Here is a 21,966-nt window from a genome sequence, read left to right on the forward strand (position 1 = left end):
TGTGGCCTGATGAAGTCCTGGGACACAGAAGAGTCTTTTTTGGACTTTATCATTCCAAGAGCAGGGAATTTATTTTGAGCCAGAAAAATAAAATATAATCTTGGGCCACCTAGTTCTGTAACACTCTATATTTGTTTAGAAAGGTCACTGTTGTCAAGTTATTGAATGTTATCTCTGGAATTGACAGGAAGAGAGAAGTTTTTGAAAGCAGGCCAGGAATATTAAAGCACCGGATATTAAGGTGTAAAGTAGTATTTAAAAGCTTGGGCTTTGCCACAGTTCAAATCCTAGCTCATGGCCTTGGGCAAGGCACCAGTTTTCTTAATCCATTTTACCCATCTATAAAACTTAGATAATAACATTCTAGAGGAATATTTGTAACAATAAAATGATGTAACAGTTATACATCATTAGTCTACAGTTACCATTCAAAACTTATTCGATAATTATTATCTGTTAATTTTTGTTCTCCTTTTACTTTAGTTTGGCATGAAACTAAAGTTTCATCGCTTTTATTAAACCCTTCTCCTGACAACAAAGTGGAATTTAAATAGAGACTCACAATTTATGCTACGCACATAAAATATGTGGATTTAGAGCCTATCTTTAACAGAACTTCAGTCTATCTTAAGCAACAGTCACTTCTTTTTTTAATCAGATTTATAGCAGCAATTGTTTTGTTAGTGGAATGACTGGGTCACTGTGTCACTCAAGAATGAATACTAAACGAATATCAAATCTGCATCTGAACTTCAGTGGGACTAGTACTGCTGTTTTACTGGACCACTGTCACAGTATCCTGATATTGTTATACGATAGTTATTTTCTTTGTATTAGGTAGTTTTCTAATCATGTTTCATAGCAGTACTATGACCCAACTATTGCAGCAACAATACGATCCAGAGGTGATACAGACAGGCTATTTTACCCCCTTTCTCTTTGTGAAATCAGCAATGTGGCTAAAAATATAAAAATAATTAAAACATACAGTTAGAAAAGCCGCTCAATCAAAACACCATCCAGAATGTTGCCAAACAGCACTGTTTTCAGTTCAGCAGGCCAGATTCCAGGCTGATTTACATAACCCCTTTTGTATCTCAATGGTGGGCAAATATTTCACCTGCACTTCGGCAGGAATGGCCATCGTGATGTACTGAATTGAACTATCCCCACACATGACTGCTTTCTCCCAAATCAAAGTAGGCACTAAAAACTGGAGCAAAAGTTACAGTCTCAGGCTAGGAAACAACATTTCTATCTGTTTTCTACTTCAAGTATTAGCTGCTATGCAGTTTCCTGCTCAGTGTCAATGAAAATAGGTGCACATCTTCCATTTGAGCTGCTGGGTGGGTTCTCTGCTTTCTCCACATCAACCTAAGAGATTTATGAGTTATCAAAAACACATTTCAAACTCCAGGTTCCAAGCAAGAAGACTACTTACAGATCAACAGACAGAAGTCTAACACAGAAGTACTGAATTAAGGGCTACAAAGGTAAGGATCAGAGAAATTTGTAAGCTTACACAGAAAAATAAATATGAGAAGCTCTCTTGACCAGCCTCATTTACCCAACTTGCTAATTGAACCCACACTCTCCACTTCCTCTGCAACCATACGGACAGATGCCCGTGGTGTGCTGAAATCTCACGGCATGTGGACTACTCTCTGGTATGCCCCTCACTTCTGCTCCCTAATGCTGAGTATATTTTCTCCCCAAATCAGTAGTATTTGCTGATTAGGGGAGTTTGTTACTGTAATTAACAAATTTAATTACATATTAGATAAACAATGAAAGCAAAAACAAAAGCTAATGTATCTTTAAAAACTAAGTCAAAAGCTTTGAAAGACTTGATAAAGGCAAGTCACTACAGAACAGTGCTGTTGACATAGGCAAGTGTAAGAGAAATATAAAAACTGGTGGAAATCATAAAATATAGAATAGTGGCTCTCAAACTTTAGCATGGAGGCCTTGTGAGAACAGATTGCAGAGCCCCACCTTCTTAGCTTGATTCAGTAGGTTTGGGGCGAAACCAAAGAATTTGCATGCTAAGAAACTCCTATGTGATACTGATGCTGCTGGTCTGGGAACCACACTTTGAGAACCACTGCTTTTCAATTCTCTATAGTTTTAATCTAGAGAAACAAAATGTAAACTGGAAATGATTTGTTATAAATATAGATTTAAGAAAGACTTGTTGTTCCAGTCAGCAAACCCATACTATAAGGAAAGGCCTTGGCCCTAATCAAAAGACAGTCTATTTATATGCTTTGAATTAAAATGTTAGTGGGATGTATGCATCATCTTTTATGATCTGTATTAACTGACTTTTTTCAATTAATGGACAAACTATGAGAACCAAACTCATAAGAAGAGATCTCCTGTCAGATACGGGTTATAAAAGTATTACCAGTCTAAAAATCCCTTCACCTTCACTATTTGTAAGAGGAAAATTCTAACGTGATAGAATTGGTTAAAAAACTTCCTAAAAACACAAGCTTACTATATCAATGAAGCATTTAAAATAAAAGTTTACGTATCACTATCTGCAATTTACATATGAGATTTCTGAGTCGGAGAGGATAAGAAACATATCTTAAGGTAGTCAACCAAGCGGCAGAGTCAAGACTTGAATACAGATCTGCCCCCAAATTCAAAGAGGCTTTTTTTTCCCCAAACTTATAACATTGAAGTATAATCTTTGGAAGAGTCAAAGACAAGTTAGAAACAACGCTGAGCTCCCAATCAATCCACATGTCCACAAAATAGAAAATGCCCAAATTTATTCAGCTGTGAGGACTAGATGGATTATGAGCATTATATCTTCTGTTTTGAATATGATCATAAGCATCATCCATAAGCTGTACTTACTATTAAATGGCTAGCTCATCAAATATAGGGCACTGGAAGAGAGCTGGTCTACCATCACTGAAGCAAAGTTTTTGGCAACACAACCCCACTTAGGCAAGAAATCTGTGGAGAATGGATGACAGAAAGATTCACATGCAGATGCAACAGGGTAAGTGAAATGGAGAAAACCATGTTCAGAGAGCGTCAGAGAAGCACATTAGGTATACACTGAAGAAACGCATCCGAAGATACGGCATTTATGGACTGCTTGGAAACAAGAGCAGGCAAGCCACCCAGTGACAGCAATCACCACTATGATGATGCCATTAAAGCACGCTTACCATTTTAGAAACTACAGGTAGTGACAAAAGCATTTTATCGTTGCCTTATAAGGTGGTGATGTCTAACATAGTATCATATGAATTCCAAAAGTAAAGAGGATCATATCTGGTAAAGTATGAAGGAATTCAAATGTCCAGTTTTACACATTCAATCTAACATGTTTAAAACACTAGCCCCAATTAGTATTCTAGTATTTGAGATCAGGGAGCAGTGTGAAGATTTGTAATAATTATAGGAAATCTCCTAAAGTAGCTATTCTGTTTCTTTAGAAAGTGATTTAGGAGTAAATAAAGACCTAACATAACCTAGGAGTGGTTAGGGTGGCCACTATAAAACAAAACAAAACAAAACAAAAAACATAAAATAACAAGTGTCGGTGAGGATGCAGGGAAATTGGAACCTTTGTCCACTGCTGGTGGAAATGTAAAATGATGCAATTGTTATGAAAAGTAGTATGGAGGTTGCTCAAAAAATTAAATATAGAATTACCAAATGATCCAGCAATCCCACTTCTGGGTATATATCCAAAAGAATTGAAAACAGGATCTTGAAGAGATATTTGTACACCCATGTTCAATATAGCATTATTCAAAATAGCCAAGAAGTGGAAGCAACCTAAATGCCCATCAATAAATAAATGGATAGGATGGATTGGGAGTTTGGGATTAGCAGACGCAAACTATTATATATAGAATGAATAAACAATAAGGTCCTACTGTATAGCACAGAGAACTATACTCAATATCTTGTAATAAACCATAATAGAAAGGAATATGAAAAAGAATATATGTGTATAACTGAATCGCTTTGCTGTACAGCAGAAATTAACACATTATAAATCAACTATACTTCAATAAAAAAGAACTGAAAAAAACTATACTTCAATAAAATAAATTTTAAATAAATAAATAAATGGATAAACGGTATACCTGGGAGGTATTGAGGGTTTGGTTCCAGACCACCTCAATAAATCGAATATTGCAACAAAGTGAGTCACATGAATTTTTGGTTTTCCAATACATCTAAAAGTTACATTTACAGTATACTACAGTCTATTAACTGTGCAATAGTATTATGTCTAAAAAAATGCATAAACCTCAATTAAAAACTTCATTGCTAAAAAATGCTAACCATCATCTGAGCCTTCAGCAAGTCATAACCTTTTGCAATAGGAAAATCAAGTCACCATAACAAATATAATAATAATGAAAAATCTTGAAATATTGGGAGAATTATCAAAATGTGATGCAAAGACAGGAAGTGAGCAAATACTGTTGGAAAAATGGCACCAACAGACTTTAATGCAGGGTTGCCACAAATCTTCAAATTTGTTAAAAAAAAAAAAAAAGCAATATCTGAGAAGTACAATAAAGCAAAGCACAATAAAATGAGGTATGCCTGTACAATGGAACATTATTCAGCCTTAAAAAACAAGGCAGTCCTGTCATATTCTACAACACGGATAAACCTTGACGACATTACGCTAAGCGAAATAAGACAGTCACAAAAACACAAACACTGCATGATTCTACGTTTACGAGGTATCTAAAATAGTAAAAGTCCTAGAAAGTGGAATGGTGGTTACCAGAGGCTGAGGGGAGGGGAGAAAGGAGAATTATTCTTCACAGGTATAAAGTTTCAGTTTTGCAAGCTGAAAAAGTTCTAGAGTTCTGTTGCACAACAATGGGCATATAGTTAACGTGTTGTACTGTACAGTTAAAAATGGTTAACCTGGTTAGAGAAAAAAACATAGGAATAAAAATGTCTTGAAAACTTTGGTAAGCTTATAGAAAAAGTACTAAAAAGGTTCACTGTAACTTGCTTAAGAAACAAAATAATCTTACTAGATTCAATTTTAATCATCATAATCTCTTAATAACACTAATTTCTATAAAATTCTAGGAATCTATGATTTAAATTTGTTACTTATAATGGAAAGGAGGTACACCATATCAGAATTACTTGGAGGACTTTTAAAATATTACTTATTCTCACCCAGAGAGATGCTCCCCGTTGAGTGAGCCATCATTACTGATGCAACTGTGCTACATTCTTCAACTGTGCTGGGACTGAAAACAGATTGAGAATTGCATTTTTAAATGATAGTTTAAATCAGTAATAAGAAAATTCAATTTAATCACTTTTCCTATAATAAGGAGATTACATGTATTGTTTGATATAATTAAACTTTCTTCACACTATAAAGCTAAACATGGGTTTTATTTTCTGAAGGCATATGTAAGACATTATAAGTGTGGCTGCTTGAACAATGAACAATCCTTGTTATGAGATCACACATGCATTTGGGCTGGGCACCCATGGAGAACAGAATCAACAATATATGGAAAATGCAGGCAGAAATACCTCTCAAGACTTCTGAAATATTCTGTCCAGAACATTTTTCTTTTTGACAGCCCTTTCCTATGTGCATTTATCTCCAGATGCCTTTTTCCCATGATCTCCTCTCTACTCCAAAGCATTTTTCTCATCGTTTCTTTTCCATATTTAGAGGAAGGGGAAGAACTAAATTTTCTATACCCAAACTTTCAGAAACAAAATAAAGAGAATCTCTCATTTCCATACATTACTGTTTCATTTCCAGGGAAACAAAGCTACATTTTAAGAACCCAGGGTTAATGGAATCTTTTCACGTTGACCTCACTTTGGTGCATTTTTCTTATATCATATTTTAAAAATCTATTGATAAGTATCCAATAGTATCAAAAAATTAAGCCCCAAAGAGGATCCATTGACCAATTTTCTCTACTGGTAACATTCCTTAAAGATTACATAAACATATTATTTTACACGGAAATTACACATTGTAACTTCTACTCTTTAAGGGTATATTTGAGCTCTGTAATATCTTTTTTTTCTCATTTCCTGCCTTCTTTTGTGTTAAATAGATATTTTCTAGTGTATCTTTTTCATTCCCTTGTTGTTTCCTTCACTATAATTTTTTGACTTATTTTCTTAGTGGTTGCTCTGGAAATTACAATTAGCATTTTAATTTAAAACATTCTAGTCTGGATCTATACTAACCTAATTTCAATAATAATTTAAAACTTCCCTCCAATATGCCTCTGTTCCCTTGCCTTCCTTTTTATTATTATTGTCAAACTACATCTCTGTGTGTTATAAACCCATCAACAGTTTTATTATTGCTTTATGCAGTTGTCTTTTAAAACATGAGAAGATAAGTTACAAAGAAAAATGCATCTATATGTATTTTTATATGTATGTCTTTCATAATACCTATGTAGTTACCTTTACCATTGTTCTTTATTTCATGTGGATTTAAGTTTACTGCCTAGTGTCTTTTTGTTTCAACTTGAAGGACTCCCTTTAATACTTCTTATAGGGCACATTTGCTAGTGACAGACTCTCTCAGTTTTTGTTTATTTGTAAGTGTCAATTTCTCCTTCATCTTTGAAGGAGATTTTAGCTAGATACAAAATACCTGGTTGACAGCTTTTTTCCTTCAACTTTGAAAATGTCTTCCAGCGTCCATGGTTTCTGAGAAGAAGTCAGCTATTGATCTTATTTTTCTCTTCATATTTTCAAGATTTCTTTGTCTTTCACTTTCGTAAATTTAACTATGATGTCTAAATTCGACTATGATTTGACTATGATGGGTTTATTCTACTTGGAGTACACTAAGTTTCTTTAATGCGTCAATTAGTATTTTTTCAGCAAGTTTGGGAAGTTTTCTGTCATTTCTTTTAACATTCTTTCTGCTTTTTTTTTTTGCTCTTCTTCTGGGATTCCCATTATCCCATTATGTGTGTGTTGGTACACTTGAGGTGTCCCATAGGTCTCTTGAAGCTCTGTTCATTTTCATTTTCTTTCTACTCCTCACACTGGATAATCTCCATTGAGTTACATTCAAGTTGACGAATATTTTCTTCTACCAACTCATATAAGTTATTGAGCCCCTCTGGTAAATTTTTCACTTTAGTTATCATACTTTTAAACTCCAAAATTTCTATATGGTTCTTTTAAAATAATTTCTATGCTTATTGATATTCTCTTTGGTAAGATATCAATTTCACACTTTCCTTTAATTCTTTAGACATGGTTTCATTTACTTCTTTAAACATATTTACAATAGCTGACTTAAAGTCTTTGTCTATTAAGTCCAAATCTAGGCCCACAGGGACACTTTCCTGTTAGCTAGTTTTTCACTTTTTTCCCATGTATGTAGCATACTTTTCTATTTCTCATAATTTTTGTGTTGAAAACTAGACCTTTTGGATAGTTTTAGATATCCATTTGGATATCTAAATAGACATCTGAAACTATCTATTTAACTAGATAGTTATCAAGCTATCTAGATAATGTATTTTAACAATTCTGGTAGCAGAATCTTCTACACTGACCCACTAAGATTTTTTCTCGCTAGTTCTCTTCTTTTTCTTGGTGCTGCTTATTTGTTTAGCACTTTCATGAACTAATTCTGTAGTCTCTGTATTATGTGGCCACTGAGTATTCTTCTAAGTTTTTGTTTTTAAGCCTGGCTTCCTGGATCAGTATAATTTAGTGGTCAACCAGTGATTGGTCAGAAGACTTCCTTAAATGCCTTGCCTGTATATCTTCCACCCTTTGCCAAAGCCAAAGGAACCTTCGTGAGAAGCCACACCTTCAAACTTCAGGTAGCTTGTAAGACAGCCCTAGCTTTCACTTCCTTCTTGCACAGAGCCTCAAGGTCAGCCAGAAGTGGATCCTCTCCTTTCCCAGGTCTTTCCTGGGCATATGCACAGCCTTGCACATCTGCAATCTTTTAGATATCTAGAAATATGTTGGAGCTTTTCAAAGTTCCCTATGGTTGGCTAATCCTCCAGGATTTCCTTCTACATTCCTGGCCAGGCTCTTGTTTGCCCCACCTGAAATCACAGCCTTAAACAGTGGAGATGTTGCCAACAGTTGCTATTGTTTCAGTAAAGCCCAGGGGGTAGGCATTTTCTTCCCCCAGCTGAGCTGAGCTCTAAGTCAAATCAATAGCCAATCACTCTCTGAGAACTGAGTTTTCCCAGGGAGATACAAGTTCAGACAAAATATTAACTGTGATCTAGGGATGGTGCTTTTCATGGATCTCCAAAAGTGGTCAGATCTCTCCACTGTCTGCAATGCTGCCAGTTTCTGCTATACCACAAGCTGGGGAAGGAGGGAGAATGGGAGTGGGCACAAGTTAGATGCCACTGTCATCTCAAGGTTCAGTAGTCTTCTCTTGGATAGACAATTTTCAGTTCATTCCCTGGCTTTGATCAATTGCCAGAATTCTGAAATGGTTGATTTTAGTTGTTTTGCATTTTTGTTGTGTTAGAGGGAGAAGGAGTACACTGAGGCCCTCACTCCAGCAATTTGGAAGCCAATCAAGCTTTGTAATATTTTAAATCTATCTTCATGTATTTTTTTTTAAACAAAAAAGCATTTTTAACAACAACAAAATTGTTTTTAAAAAATTATTCTTATAAGGTTTAGTTCACTGGTTCTCATCTCTGGCAGAAACTTACAAAACATTTTGCAATTTTTTTATTTTTATAATTTTAATTATATGGGAAAATAAAATATGCAGTATTTATAGTTAAATAGGAAGAAATTGATCTATGAGAGGGAAAAGATAAACTGCACGAGTAATGTTTCACTGCAGCATATCTTTCCTGTTAAGTAATATGTAAATGATCAGAAACTGAGGTGAGTCCATGTCTTAGTTTTACTCTCAGCCCCAAAAGGCCTCCCAAGTCTTTGTGGATGACAGAAACAAGTTCAAGAGAGGAAAAAAGACTATGCCATCTTTTCTTAGCTGGCTAACCTAGGCCAAATCCAATTCAACTCTGAGAGGGATAAAGAGAGTCACAAAAGACTGGGAGTAGGAAATTCAACAGAGAAGAAGAATCAGAGACCTGAAAATAGGAAGCAGCCCAATCTCCTGAGATTTCTCTGAAGAGACTCAGCACAGAGAGACTGGGTTTACCTCAGGTTTACCCAAGTATCAGCCAAACCTGTGTACTTAAAGGTTCAGTAAGATGAGCTTCTGGAAAGGAAAAATTATTCATTACTATTCTCTCTCTTCAACACTGCCTGACATTAGCAAACCAGAAAAAGACCAAAACTGTCAAAATAGGCCAAGAAAGGGAAACACCGTTTAGCAAGACTTTTATTTTCAAGTACACTGTCATGCTTCTCTGGCTTTTCTATTACTGTGTAAAAAACCACCACAAAACTTATTGCTCAAAAAAACAAAAACAAAAACAAAAACTATTTTTTTTGCTCATAATTCTGCAACCTGGGCTGGCTCAGCTAGCTCTTCTGCTCATCTTGCTGGTGGTCACTCACACAATTGCTTTCAGCTGGCAGGTAGGAACTGGGCTCAGCTAGAATACTAGGATTAGGGTGACTGGGCTTCTGTCTCCATGTAACCTCAGAGCCTCTCTCTCTCTCCCCCCCTCTCCCCCTCTCTCTCCCTCTCTTCCTGTCTCCCTCTCCCTGTCTCCATGTGGCCTCATTTCCCCATGGTCTCTCTAGAAAGGTAGCCAGATTTCTGACATAATGGTTCAGGTCTCCCAGAAACATAAAAGCAAAAGCTACCTGGCTTTCTTAAGGCTTATGCCCAGACTTCAGACAGCTCTAATTCTGTTGCATTCTGTTTGTTAAAATAAGCTACAGGCCCAGTCCACATTGAAAGGAAAGAGACTTCACAAGCGTGTGAATACCCAGAGATGTGGTTCATTGTAACCACCATCAACATAATAGACTACTAAAACATTAAAGCCAATGTTCAGATGACTGGAATGGGAGCAAACACAAGAAACTATAAAATGGCTAAAGTTAAATGAAGACTCGTCAATTATAGTCAGATTCTATTCTCTGTTCTTTCCCATACTGAAGGTCAATCTAGGTTCAGTGAGAATCTTAATTATAGGTGGAAGGAAATGAACCTGATTAACCACTTATAAGCCATATGACCTTGGACAAGTCATTCTCTACAAGCCTCAGCTCCTCAATTGCAAAATGGAAAATTATACAGGCCCTGCTTTTCTTACTGGAAGACTGTACAGAGCAAATAAAACAAGAAATGAGAAAGAGCTCTGAAAACGAAACTGCTATACAAATATAAGGAAGTAATATTTATCTGACAGGATCCTAAGTATAGTCAGTCTAGCTAGGCTCCATTCTCTCTATTAATAAAATTATAATAATCATAGTTAATTACCTCATATGCTAAATTACTACCACAGCAATGGTATTATATATAGTAATGGGCTAAAATTATGTATTGTTACTATAAAGAATAAAAACAATAATACTAATGATTTATTGTTGTCTAATTATATGTCAGGTGCTGCTAAATACTTCAACTAAACTATAACTAACCCTTACAATAACTCAACAAAGTAGTTATTATCACTCTTTTACAAATAAATAAACTGAGTCAAGAAATTGACTACTTAGAGTAACTTGCCAACAGTCACACAGCTAATAAGTGGAAAATCCATTTTGAATGTTTAATGTATAATAGGTGCTTTGATTTAGATTTCTCATCTAAATTAAAGAAAAATAAACAAAGCCAGGACTATCTGGCTTTAAAGTAACTACAACTAACTACATCAAAATATCTCTCTCACAATTCTTTTTTTATATGCAGCTGAAACTGGAATTACAGCAAACATATCTAATTAACATGAGCAATTCATCACCTTCCTCATCTGCAAAATGGTTTCCAATCAGAAAAGTACCTTCATTTTTTAAAAATATCTAATCTTTAATCCATCTACTGAATCATGAGTTATAATGGTCTAATTATACCGTAAGAATACCAATTGAAAAAAAAGGTATACATTTACATAGCAAAATATTTCTAAAACAAAACCAAAAAGAGAAAAATAGCAAATATCTTTAAATGGCAAAATACGTAGAGTATGAATCACAAATAAAAGTTCACATCTTTATATTATGAAGAAATCTCGAAATTTAAAAGAAGGAAGGAGGAGGAAGAGAAGACACTACCCAATAGGAAAGTGTGCTAACGATATAAGTGGACAATCAGCAAAAGAAATACAAATGGCTAACATACTTTAAAAAAATATGCCATTAGTTATCAAAGAAAAGCTAATATGAGTGAGATTTTTTTCAACTATCAGACTGGCAAAAATACAAAAAAAAATTACAAAGACTGATCACACCTAGTATCAGAGAGCATGCAAAGAAACAAAAGATTAAAGTGTTAGTGTTGGAAGTATGGAATGGTATGACCTGTCTAGACAGCAATTTGGTGTTTGATAAAAACACTGAACATGTACCCAGCCTTCTACCCAGCAATTCTATTCCTAAAAACTCATATGAAGAAAATAATTGGATGATGCACAAGGTGTACATACAATAATTAATCATAAACCCAAAATACAGGATACCACCTAAATGTCTAGCTAGAGAGCTGCTTAAGTAGATATGCCAATAAGAATGCATAAAATGTTATTTACCATCATGAAAAGATATGAGTGTCAAACTTAAAAAACAAATTGGATGACCCAACTTTTAAGAGAAAGTGCATGTATTTTTGTGTTGGTAAGGGAGAGGGAGCGTGCACATATGTGGAGAGAAGCACACCCAAGAATGCCAGAGTGAGCACACACATACTCACTGAGAGAAATTCTCAGAAGATGATAATAATAATCTTGTGAGCAGATGTGTAGTAAGCTTTGAGCAGAATGATAATTTTTTTTACTCCCTTCTTTGTACCTTTCTGGATTTTCTGAATGTTTTATAGCATATAAATAATTTTTGTAATCATAATACAATAAAATTATTGTCATTTAAATGTCAACTGTCATAAGCCTGAGGCTCTGTAAACTTCCAAATGTTATTACTTTTAATATAAAATACTGATTAAAAGGCAGTTAATATGGACACTGAATGAAAATTTATTTTTATTCCTCTTTCAAATGACAAATTCAAGTCATAAATCCTTCATAGTTGTTTCTATTTACAAATTATTTAAATTTGTAATTTTGTTAAAAATTTCTCTTAAAAAAATAAAAGCAAAGCAGAAATGTTTGTGCTACAAAATATACTTAGCATAAATGTGCTGTATGTCTTTAAGAAATAATTTGCATATATAAAGTCCTAGAGACTTAGATTCTATAGCTTAAAAAAATATAGCATCATCTTGGTATGTTAACTTGGGAGTTTATTAACTTACGCTCGTTATTTACAGTATAAGGAGAATTCTCAATTAGCCATTGGTAAGATTATCCACAACTAATCTTGCTTTTCAGTTTAGCCATTGTACCCGGAGTGTAATCAGTTTAGTTATTTGCTTTGTAGCTCTCTCAGCTCTATTTATTTGCATGAAGCCAGTATTCTAGAAAAAGAAATGCTTAAAATCAATTATTCAACTTGGATAGTGCATGGACAAGTGGGCAGCTACTATCCTCAAGGCTGAGTATGAATAACATCAAGATAAACCACTACACCATCCCACCATCCCTTACCTGATGACTTTGGAAACCTTTGGGGTCATTCTGTTGTCACAGTGATTGGGGAGGGGAAGTGGTTCTAATGCCATTTTGGTTCACAGTCGCTAAAACATGCTACAACATAGGATAACCCACCAAGAACTGTCCCATCCACAATGACAAGTGTCCCTGCTGAGAAAGGGACCATGATTTTCTTGTTCAACGTTGTATTTCTAGCCTACAACATAGAGGCATTAATAATTTGTTGAAAAAAGTCAAAACAACAATTTCTAGCACTTAGTGAGATATAGATAATATAAAATAATGAGGATGGACAATGGAGAAACTAGACAGTTTTCTACCTCAACCTGAGACAAGCCTTTGTGGCTGGGCTCCAATATACCTAGGGGAAATCTATGATCAGACATATCTATACCCAAATATGTAGAAAAGCTTAATAGTCCATACCCACATACAAATTATAAGGAGATTATCTTCCATTACAGATATTTAGGTATATGCCTCCTTATATTAGTAAAGATTAGTAATTATGTCAACTCAAGACATGCATACTGGTGCCAACTAAGCTCAATCTTGCCTTGGCAACTGGGTGGCCAAACAGCCTTGTAGTTTAAGAGTATGGGCTCTGGTATAAGACTGCTGGGTTTAAATTTGGCTTTACTATGCATTACCTGAATAATTTACTTAACATCTTAATATACCATTCAAACCTTGGTAATTTACTTTCTTCTAGCATAGTCTTCTCATCTATAAAATGGAATAATGAAACAGATTCACAACCCCCTACTGGAAGCCACTGGCTCAGATATGTCACATGACTCAGAATTGTTTTAATTTTAGAAAGCAATACCATACACAACACTGCAGATGGATCTGGGGCAGCAACCCATAATCATTCACATTAACACTTCTGCAGCTAAATGAATGAATGTTCAAAGAGTGGGGTAAAGAAAGACCCTTAAGTACCTCACCTCATTTTGTTCAGGTTTTGCAGCTAAATTAGTTTTACCACAAACTTAGGGAAACTGGCTATTTGCAGAGCCTTTAGAAATTCAGAAGTGAAGATAATGTAGGATAGCTGGGGAGTAGGGGGTGGAGCAGGAAGGATAGGGGTGAATAGTAGTCAGAAGGGAACCTAAGACAATTATGCTAATTAAAACAAACTGAGAGTTGACTGACCATAAATTCCAAGAAACTAATGCATCTGTCACACTGAACTTTTAAGTAAACATTTACTTCCTTTCGATAAAAATGAGTTTTCCAGAAGTTAAAATCTGAAGACATTTAATATTTTCTGCTTCACCTGTGGTTTCCTACTTACAACTCCATATGGCTTTCTTCCTAAGAGTGAGTCTGATATTGAAGCTTTTGCTCAAGGTAGGACCAAAACTGGTATCTCCTTAATATAATAAAGCAATTAAATTCTTGTTGACCGCCGCAGGACAAAGCGAAATTTGAGAAGTTAAATAGTAAATGCAAGAAGTATGTTGAATCTTATATCCCAAATGACTGAAGTTCAATTTGCCCCTTAATCCCCTCCCTGTTCTATTGGTTTTCCTGATCCAAACTCCTAAACAAACATTAAGACTTATGGGGGAATGAAGGGAACTACAGGCATACCTTGTTTTATTGTGCTTTGCTTTACTGCATGTGGAGATACTGCGTTTTTTACAAATTGAAGGTTTGCGGCAACCCTGCGTCAAGCAAGTCTGTTGGCGCTATTTTTCCAACAGCACGTGCTCACTTTGTGTCTCTGTGTCACATTTTGGTAATTCTTACAATATTTCAAACTTTTTTATTATTATATTTGTTATGGTGATCTGCGATCAGTGATCTTTGAAGTTACTATTGTAATTGTTTGGGGCACCATGAACCACACCCATACAAGATGGTGAACTTAACTGACAAATTTTGTGTGTGTTCTGCCTGCTCCAGCAGCCAGCCATTCCGCCATCTCTTTCTCTCCCTCTCCTCGGGCCTCCCTATTTCTTGAGACACAACAATACTGAAATTAGGCCAGTTAATAACCCTACAATGGCCTCTAAGTATTCATGTGAAAGGAAGAGTCACACATCTCTCGCTTTAAATCAAAAGCTAGCAGGACTTCCCTGGCGGACCAGTGGTTGAGACTTAGCCTTCCAATGTAAGGGGTGTGGGTTCGATCCCTGGTCGGGGAGCTAAGATCCCACATGCCGCGAGGCCAAAAAACCAAAACATAAAACAGAAGCAATATTGTAACAAATTCAATAAAGACTTTAAAAAAATGGTCCTCATCAAAAAAAAGTCATTAAAAAGATAAATAAATCAAAAGCTAGAAATGATTAAGCTTAGTGAGGAAGGAATGTCAAAAGCCAAGACAGGCCGAAAACTAGGCCTCTTGCACCAAACAAGTAGCCAAGTGGTAAATACAAAGGAAAAGTTCTTGAAGGAAATTAAATGTGAACACACAAATTAAAAGGGAACACACAAATTAAAAGTGAAACAGCCTTCATGCTAATATGGAAAAAGTTTTAGTGGTCTGGAGAGAAAATCAAACCAGCTACAACATTCCTTTAAGCCAAAGTCTAATCCAGAATAAGGCCCTAACTCTCTTCAATTCTATGAAAGTTGAGAGGTGAAGAAGCGGCAGAAGAGAAGTTTGAAGCTAGCAGAGGTTGGTTCCTGAGGCCTAAGGAAAGAAGCCACCTCAGTAACATAAAAGCGCAAGGTGAACAAAGTAGCAAGTGCTGATGCGGAAGCTGCATTAGGTTATGCAGAAGATCTAGCTAAGATAATTCAAGAGGGTGGCTACACTAAACAAAAAATTTTCAGTGTAGACAAAACACCCTTATAATGAAAGATGATGCCATCTAGGACTTTCATAGCTAGAGAAGAGAAGTCAATGCCTGACTTCAAAGCTTCAAAGGACAGGCTGACTCTCTTGTTAGGGGCTAATGCAGCTGGTGACTTTGTTGAAGCCAATGCTCATTTACCATTCTGAAAATCCTAGCCCTTAAGAATTATGCTAAATCTCCTCTGCCTGTGCTCTATAAATGCAACAAAGCCTGGATGACAGCACATCTGTTTACAACATGGTTTACTGAATATTTTAAGCCCACTGTGGCGGCCTACTGCTCAGAAAAAAGATTCTTTTCAAAATATGACTGCTCATTGATAATGCACCTGCTCACCCAAGACCTCTGATGGAGATATACAACAAGATTAAGGTTGTTTCCATGCCTCCTAACACAACATCCATTGTGCAGCCTATGAATCAAAGAGTAATTTCAACGTTCAAGTTTTATTATTTAAGAAATGTATTTCATAAGGCTATGGCTGCCATAGATAGTGATTCCTCTGATGGATCTGGTCCAAGTCAACTGAAAACCTTCTGGAAAGGACTAACCATCCTAGATGCCATTAAGAACATTCATGATTCATGGGAAGAGGTCAAAATATCAACACTGACAGGAATTTAGAAGAAGTTGATCCCAACCCTCATGGATGACTTTGAGGGATTCAAGATTTCAGTAGAGGAATTAAATGCAGATGTGGCAGAAATAGCAAGAGAACTAGAAGTGATGCCTGAAGATGTGGCTGAATTGCTGCAATCTCATGATAAAACTTGAACAGATGAGGAGTTGCTTCTTATGGATGAGCAGAGAAAGTAGTTTCTTGAGATGGAATCTACTCCTGGTGAAGACACTGGGAAAATAGTTGAAATGACAAAACTAAGCATTCAGAACAGTATATAAACTTAGTTGATAAAGTAATGGCAGGTTTTGAAAGAACTGACTCCAATTTTGAAAGAAGTTCTACTGTGGGTAAAATGCTATCAAACAGCCTTGTATGCTACAGAGAAATCCTTTGTGAAAGGAAGAGGCAATCAATGGTGGTAAACTTCACTGTTGTCTTATTTTAAGAAATGGCCACAGCCACCGCAACCTTTTGCAACCACCATCCTGACCAGTAGCAACAATCAACATCGAGGCAAGACCCTCTATGCTCTACCAGCAAAAAGATTATGACTCACTGAAGGCTCAGATAATGGTTAGCATTTTTTAGCAATGAAGTATTTTTTTAAATTAAGGTATGTACATTATTTTTATAGACATAATGCTATTGTATACTTAATAGACTACAGAATAGTGTAAACATAACTTTTATATGCACTGAAAAACCAAAAAATTCGTGTGACTCACTTTACTGCAATGTTCACTTTATTGTAATGGTCTGGAACTGAACCTGCAATATCTCCAAGGCATGCCTGTATCATTTATTAAGCACTACTATGTACCAAGCACTGCATTATGTACTTCACATATATCCCTTATTTAGTTTTCACAAGGCTGCAAGGCAACAGTTATTATCCTCATATTACATAAGGATATTGAATTAATAAGTGGGTGAACCATGATTTGACCTCAGGTTTGACTAACTCATAAATGCATTAGCTGTTTGCACTAAACCACCTTGCCAAAGAATATGGCTTCATTCTCACATTTTTAACTAATGGCTGCCTTCCTCTGCATTTTTTATCAAGTATTTTTAAATCACACATAATAATATGGAATATATATTACCTCTCAGATTAAGGGCACTTTAGTTCTTTCTATAATCCCAAATTTGAAATGTACTTGCAATTTTTATCTTAATTTATCTCTGAAAAATAATATAAGGATCTCCATAAACTACATATATCATATTTAGTTATAAGAGAAGTATATACATATTGCATACATTTCCAAGCAATTAGCAGCTTAATTAGCTAATTAATTAGCTAATTAATTAGCTAATTTCCAGCAGTTAGCAATTAGCAGCTTCAGCTAAAAGAACCTTCAGCTTGGTAGAGACTGCAAGGATAAAACATATATTTAGTTGAATAGATAACTATTCCAGTCTTAAAGATCTTTATAGAGTATGACATCCCAAATATCCCTCTATTGCCACTCACTTTTAGGGAATATCTTCTTTATGACAAATTAAAATCGTCCTTCCTATAATTCAAGCTCATCCTACTTAGGTCTGTCTTTCAAGGAGATAACTTAAGGATCTAACATACCTGTCATTTTGTTGCTTTACTGATTTTTAGCTGAAATTCTGTAATAAAAAATAAAGAGAAATACAAGTAAATTTGCAAACAGATTCCCCCACGCTTCTTGAATCCTTCCTCACTCCTGCCAATATCCATTTTTGCTGCCCTTTCCAGTGCCTCTCTAATTGTTCCATGTTCAGAATGAACTGTGGAGAAAACAGTCAAACATTACTAGTTTAGACTGTTTAGTTTAGCACTCTAAACTAAGAGCTCAATGGCTAAGTTTAAGAAAAGTAATACTCCAGAAAAAAAGAATGAAGTTTTGCCATTTGCAACAGCAGGGGTGGACTTGGAGGGCATTATGCTAAGTGAAGTCAGTCAGACAGAGAAAGACAAATACTGCATGATGTCACTCTATGTGGAATCTAAAATATACAACTAGTGAATATAACAAAAAGGAAACAGACTCACAGATACAGAGAACAAACTAGTGGTTACCAGTGGGGAGAGGGAAGGGGAGGGACAAAATGGGGTAAGGGTGTTAAAAGGTACAAACTACTATGTATGAAATAAATAAGATACAAGGATATATTGTACAACATAGGGCATACAGCCAATATTTTATAATAACTATAAATGGAGTATAACCTTTAAAAATTGCAAATCATAATGTTGTACACCTGTTACTTATATAATATTGTACATCAACTATATCTCAATAAAAAAATTTTTAAATAAAAAGTACAAAACTGTTGATACATTAAATGTGTACAATGCTATGATTTGAGTCTAACAATTATTCTTTTTATTTTAGCATCTTTATTGGAGTATAATTGCTTTACAATGGTGTGTTAGTTTCTGCTTTATAACAAAGTGAATCAGCTATACATATACATATATCCCCATATCCTCTCCCTCTTGCGTCTCCCTCCCACCCTCCCTATCCCACCCCTCTAGGTGGTCACAAAGCACCAAGCTGATCTCCCTGTGCTATGCAGCTGCTTCCCACTAGCTATCTGTTTTACATTTGGTAGTGTATATATGTCCATGCCACTCTCTCATTTCGTCCCAGCTTACCCTTCCCCCTCCCCGGGTCCTCAAGTCCATTCTCTACGTCTGTGTCTTTATTCCCGTCCTGTCCCTAGGTTCTTCAGAACCTTTTTTTTTTTTTTTTTTAGATTCCATATATATGTGTTAGCATACGGTATTTGTTTTTCTCTTCCTGACTTACTTCACTCTGTACGACAGACTCTAGGTCCATCCACCTCACTACAAATAACTCAATTTCGTTTCTTTTTATGGCTGAGTAATATTCCATTGTATATATGTGCCACATCTTCTTTATCCATTCATCTGTCAATGGGCACTTAGGTTGCTTCCATAACAATTACTCTTATCTTGAATTTGTGTGATAACCTTTTAACCATTATTAAATTTCATGATGTTTTTGTTGACCACTGATGGAATTTATTTTCTATGCAGATATGTAATTTCATAGATTGTTACAATACAATAAGGCTTAAATGCATACTTGGGTAAGGTGAAAACGTATTTTGGAATCCATTATTATCAAAGACTCTAGAATTCTGTAATATGATGAAGGAACCATTCTGTGACACTATTAGCATTACTCATAAATGCTACTATAATCTAGAATTTTCAAGACTCTATACATAGATAGTAGCTTATGAAAATTACTTTTAAGAACAAATATGCTTAACTACCAGCCTTGGGATTATTAAGTACAAGCAATATTTTAAATTGTATAAAAATGGTGATGCTTATTAATGTCACTTTATGACCAAGATATGTTTAATATGAACAGTTTCTATTTTAATTTTTACAAAAACTATATTACTATTTTAAAACCAATTGTCATTGGCCCTGGTAAAAAGCTAGTAACTTGTGTATCCTGCATACTGTGTTCAGTACATATTCAGTAAGTACTTAGTTGACAAGGAACAGAAGTAAGGAAAATGCCAACAGTCTAATTCTTATTTCTAGATCCACAATGCCAGTAGGACAAGAGGTATACAGCCTTGATTGTAACTTAGAGGGATATAGTTTGCTTCTCTTTAGCCCTTGCACAAAGAAAAACAGTACAGAGCAGTGGCTCTAAAAGCTTACTTCTAATGAACTTCTACTCAGAGCCTCAAAAGAAAAAGAGACAAAAATGGACCTGCTCTGCAGCCACCAACATTCCCCAAGGCAGCTCCTGAAGAACTTCTTTGATTGGAAAATACAATTTGAAAATTACTAATATAGTGGACAGGAACACTGGATTAAGAGTCACAAGATCTGGGTGCACATGCTAGATCTTCCAACTACTTGCTGTGCAACAGTTTTCAAAGGTGTTTCTTAACCTCTCTTGGACTCGGCTTTCCTATCCATTATATGGTCCCATATAACTGGTCAGGAGGAAAGTTAGATAAGATGCTGTACATACAAAAGAACCTTATAAAGTATGATCTACGATGCAAATATAAAGTATATTATAATTAACAGCCCATATGCTATGCAATAAGTAAAAACACTTTTCCCTCCCTACCCCACCCCTTCCCAAGACTACTTACTTATTTCACATATAACAAAGGAGTTTAAGGCTATCAAAATGAAAGCCCAAAAGTCAGATTAAAAGGAAAAAGTGGGAAGGGCATAGACTTGTTTTCTATGGCTTTTCAGGATAATTCAAGTTAAGTTCATCTCCTACAACTTACCCAAAAGAAGGACTCCACCAAAATATCCACTAGTTTTTTATTTTAAATTTCCACTAACCTATTTTTAATAAACATTATTTGCAAGCATTTTTAATTGAAGTACACTATGGACACTCTTTTCTCTAGGCCCACATGAGCTTTCACAATTATTAGGTATGATATCGATGCCCATACCAGATGCCCTCAACCATGAAAAATGAATGATAAGGAAAAAGAATATCATTCGTTAGATACAGACAACTCAAATGATTTAATAAATATGATAAAGCTGCAAAACTTCCTAGGAAAACTATTTGAAAGTGCTGGCACTGAGTCTCTTTAAATATACTATCAGTGATAAAGATTATAGCTCTTTAATTATAACGCCTATACATAAATGCATAGTTTTTGTTATAAATCATGTTACAAAGGTCTTAGACATAAAACTATTTACTTTATCTTTCCTGCAACCTTATATACATAAAAATTTTTGAAAAGTGGTTAGGGGAATTTTTGGTGCACCCTGTGGTGGACTTTTATAAAACCACAGGTTTGAAATGGAGGAAATAGCTCCAGCTTATTTCTCTTGAGTCTTGGTTAAGTCTCTTAAACAGCAAATTGCATGGTTATCGTCCCACAGAAGCCGAAGACTGAAGAAATGTTAAAAGAGCAGTGTTTTACCACCTTGAATGGGCTGCATTTCAGTTGCATTCCAACTGTGTGGGAAGGTAAGAAAGTAATTCAATTCGGGTACAAGCATAATCTCACAAGACCAATGATGATGAACAGCTTACATGTACTCAGACTCTATGCCTATCCCTCTGATGCCCCTCCCACTACCACCTCTGCACTTTTCACCTTTCTGAATGCCAACGGAAAGCCTCTTTAAAGTACTGCTGTAGTGGAAGCAGAAGTTCACACACCAAACTGCTGCACCTTCTTACATAACCAACCCATTGTTGAGTAGGGGAATTATGACATCAGCAGTATGTTAGCCAATTACTCTACTAAATAGTTAGTACCCACTGATTCTCACACTCCCACTGGCTGAATTGCATAAGGATAGCTGCTATATTTTACTATCTTTAATTTGAACTAATTCTGATACAGGTTTGATGCTAGGTAATCTATGAAACAACTATGGATATGAATGTGGCATATGCACTTAGCTGAGTGCCATTTTAGAATGCCCAAGTCAGGCATCATGCAGGGTGACACAAGAGTACCAAAGGGACAGCAAAAGATTAACATATGAGGCTCATATTTGTTTTCATTAGACCACCCTGAGAAGGGCCTAGAAATTTCACATTATAGGAGCCTCAATGCCCTTTCACACTATTTCCTGTGCTAGCTGCTAGTACTTTTCAATGCAGCATGCCTTTAATCCTACTTCGGGTGGGCTGGGGAGGTGGATAGGAAGGAGGCGTTCTCTTGAGGTTTTTATAGCCCCACAGAGAGCTAATAAGCTATCTGAAGCATTTAAAAATATTAACTGTAACCGTATAATGTGAAGAACAGCTCCAATACTGTTTTGTCTTAAACATATACAAGTAGTAAAAGTTCCTTACCATATTAGCTATGGTCAACCATC

General features: G+C 35.6%; 1 protein-coding gene across 6 annotated transcripts in view; it reads right to left on the reverse strand.

Moving 5' to 3' along the window:
• The window catches only part of RFX3 (regulatory factor X3), a 289,898-nt gene that overhangs the window by 226,472 nt on the left and 41,460 nt on the right, over window positions 1–21,966 (reverse strand). The window lies entirely within an intron of this gene.

Source organism: Eubalaena glacialis, chromosome 9 (genome assembly GCF_028564815.1).
Source record: "Eubalaena glacialis isolate mEubGla1 chromosome 9, mEubGla1.1.hap2.+ XY, whole genome shotgun sequence".
Classification (NCBI taxonomy): Eukaryota; Metazoa; Chordata; class Mammalia; order Artiodactyla; family Balaenidae; genus Eubalaena; species Eubalaena glacialis.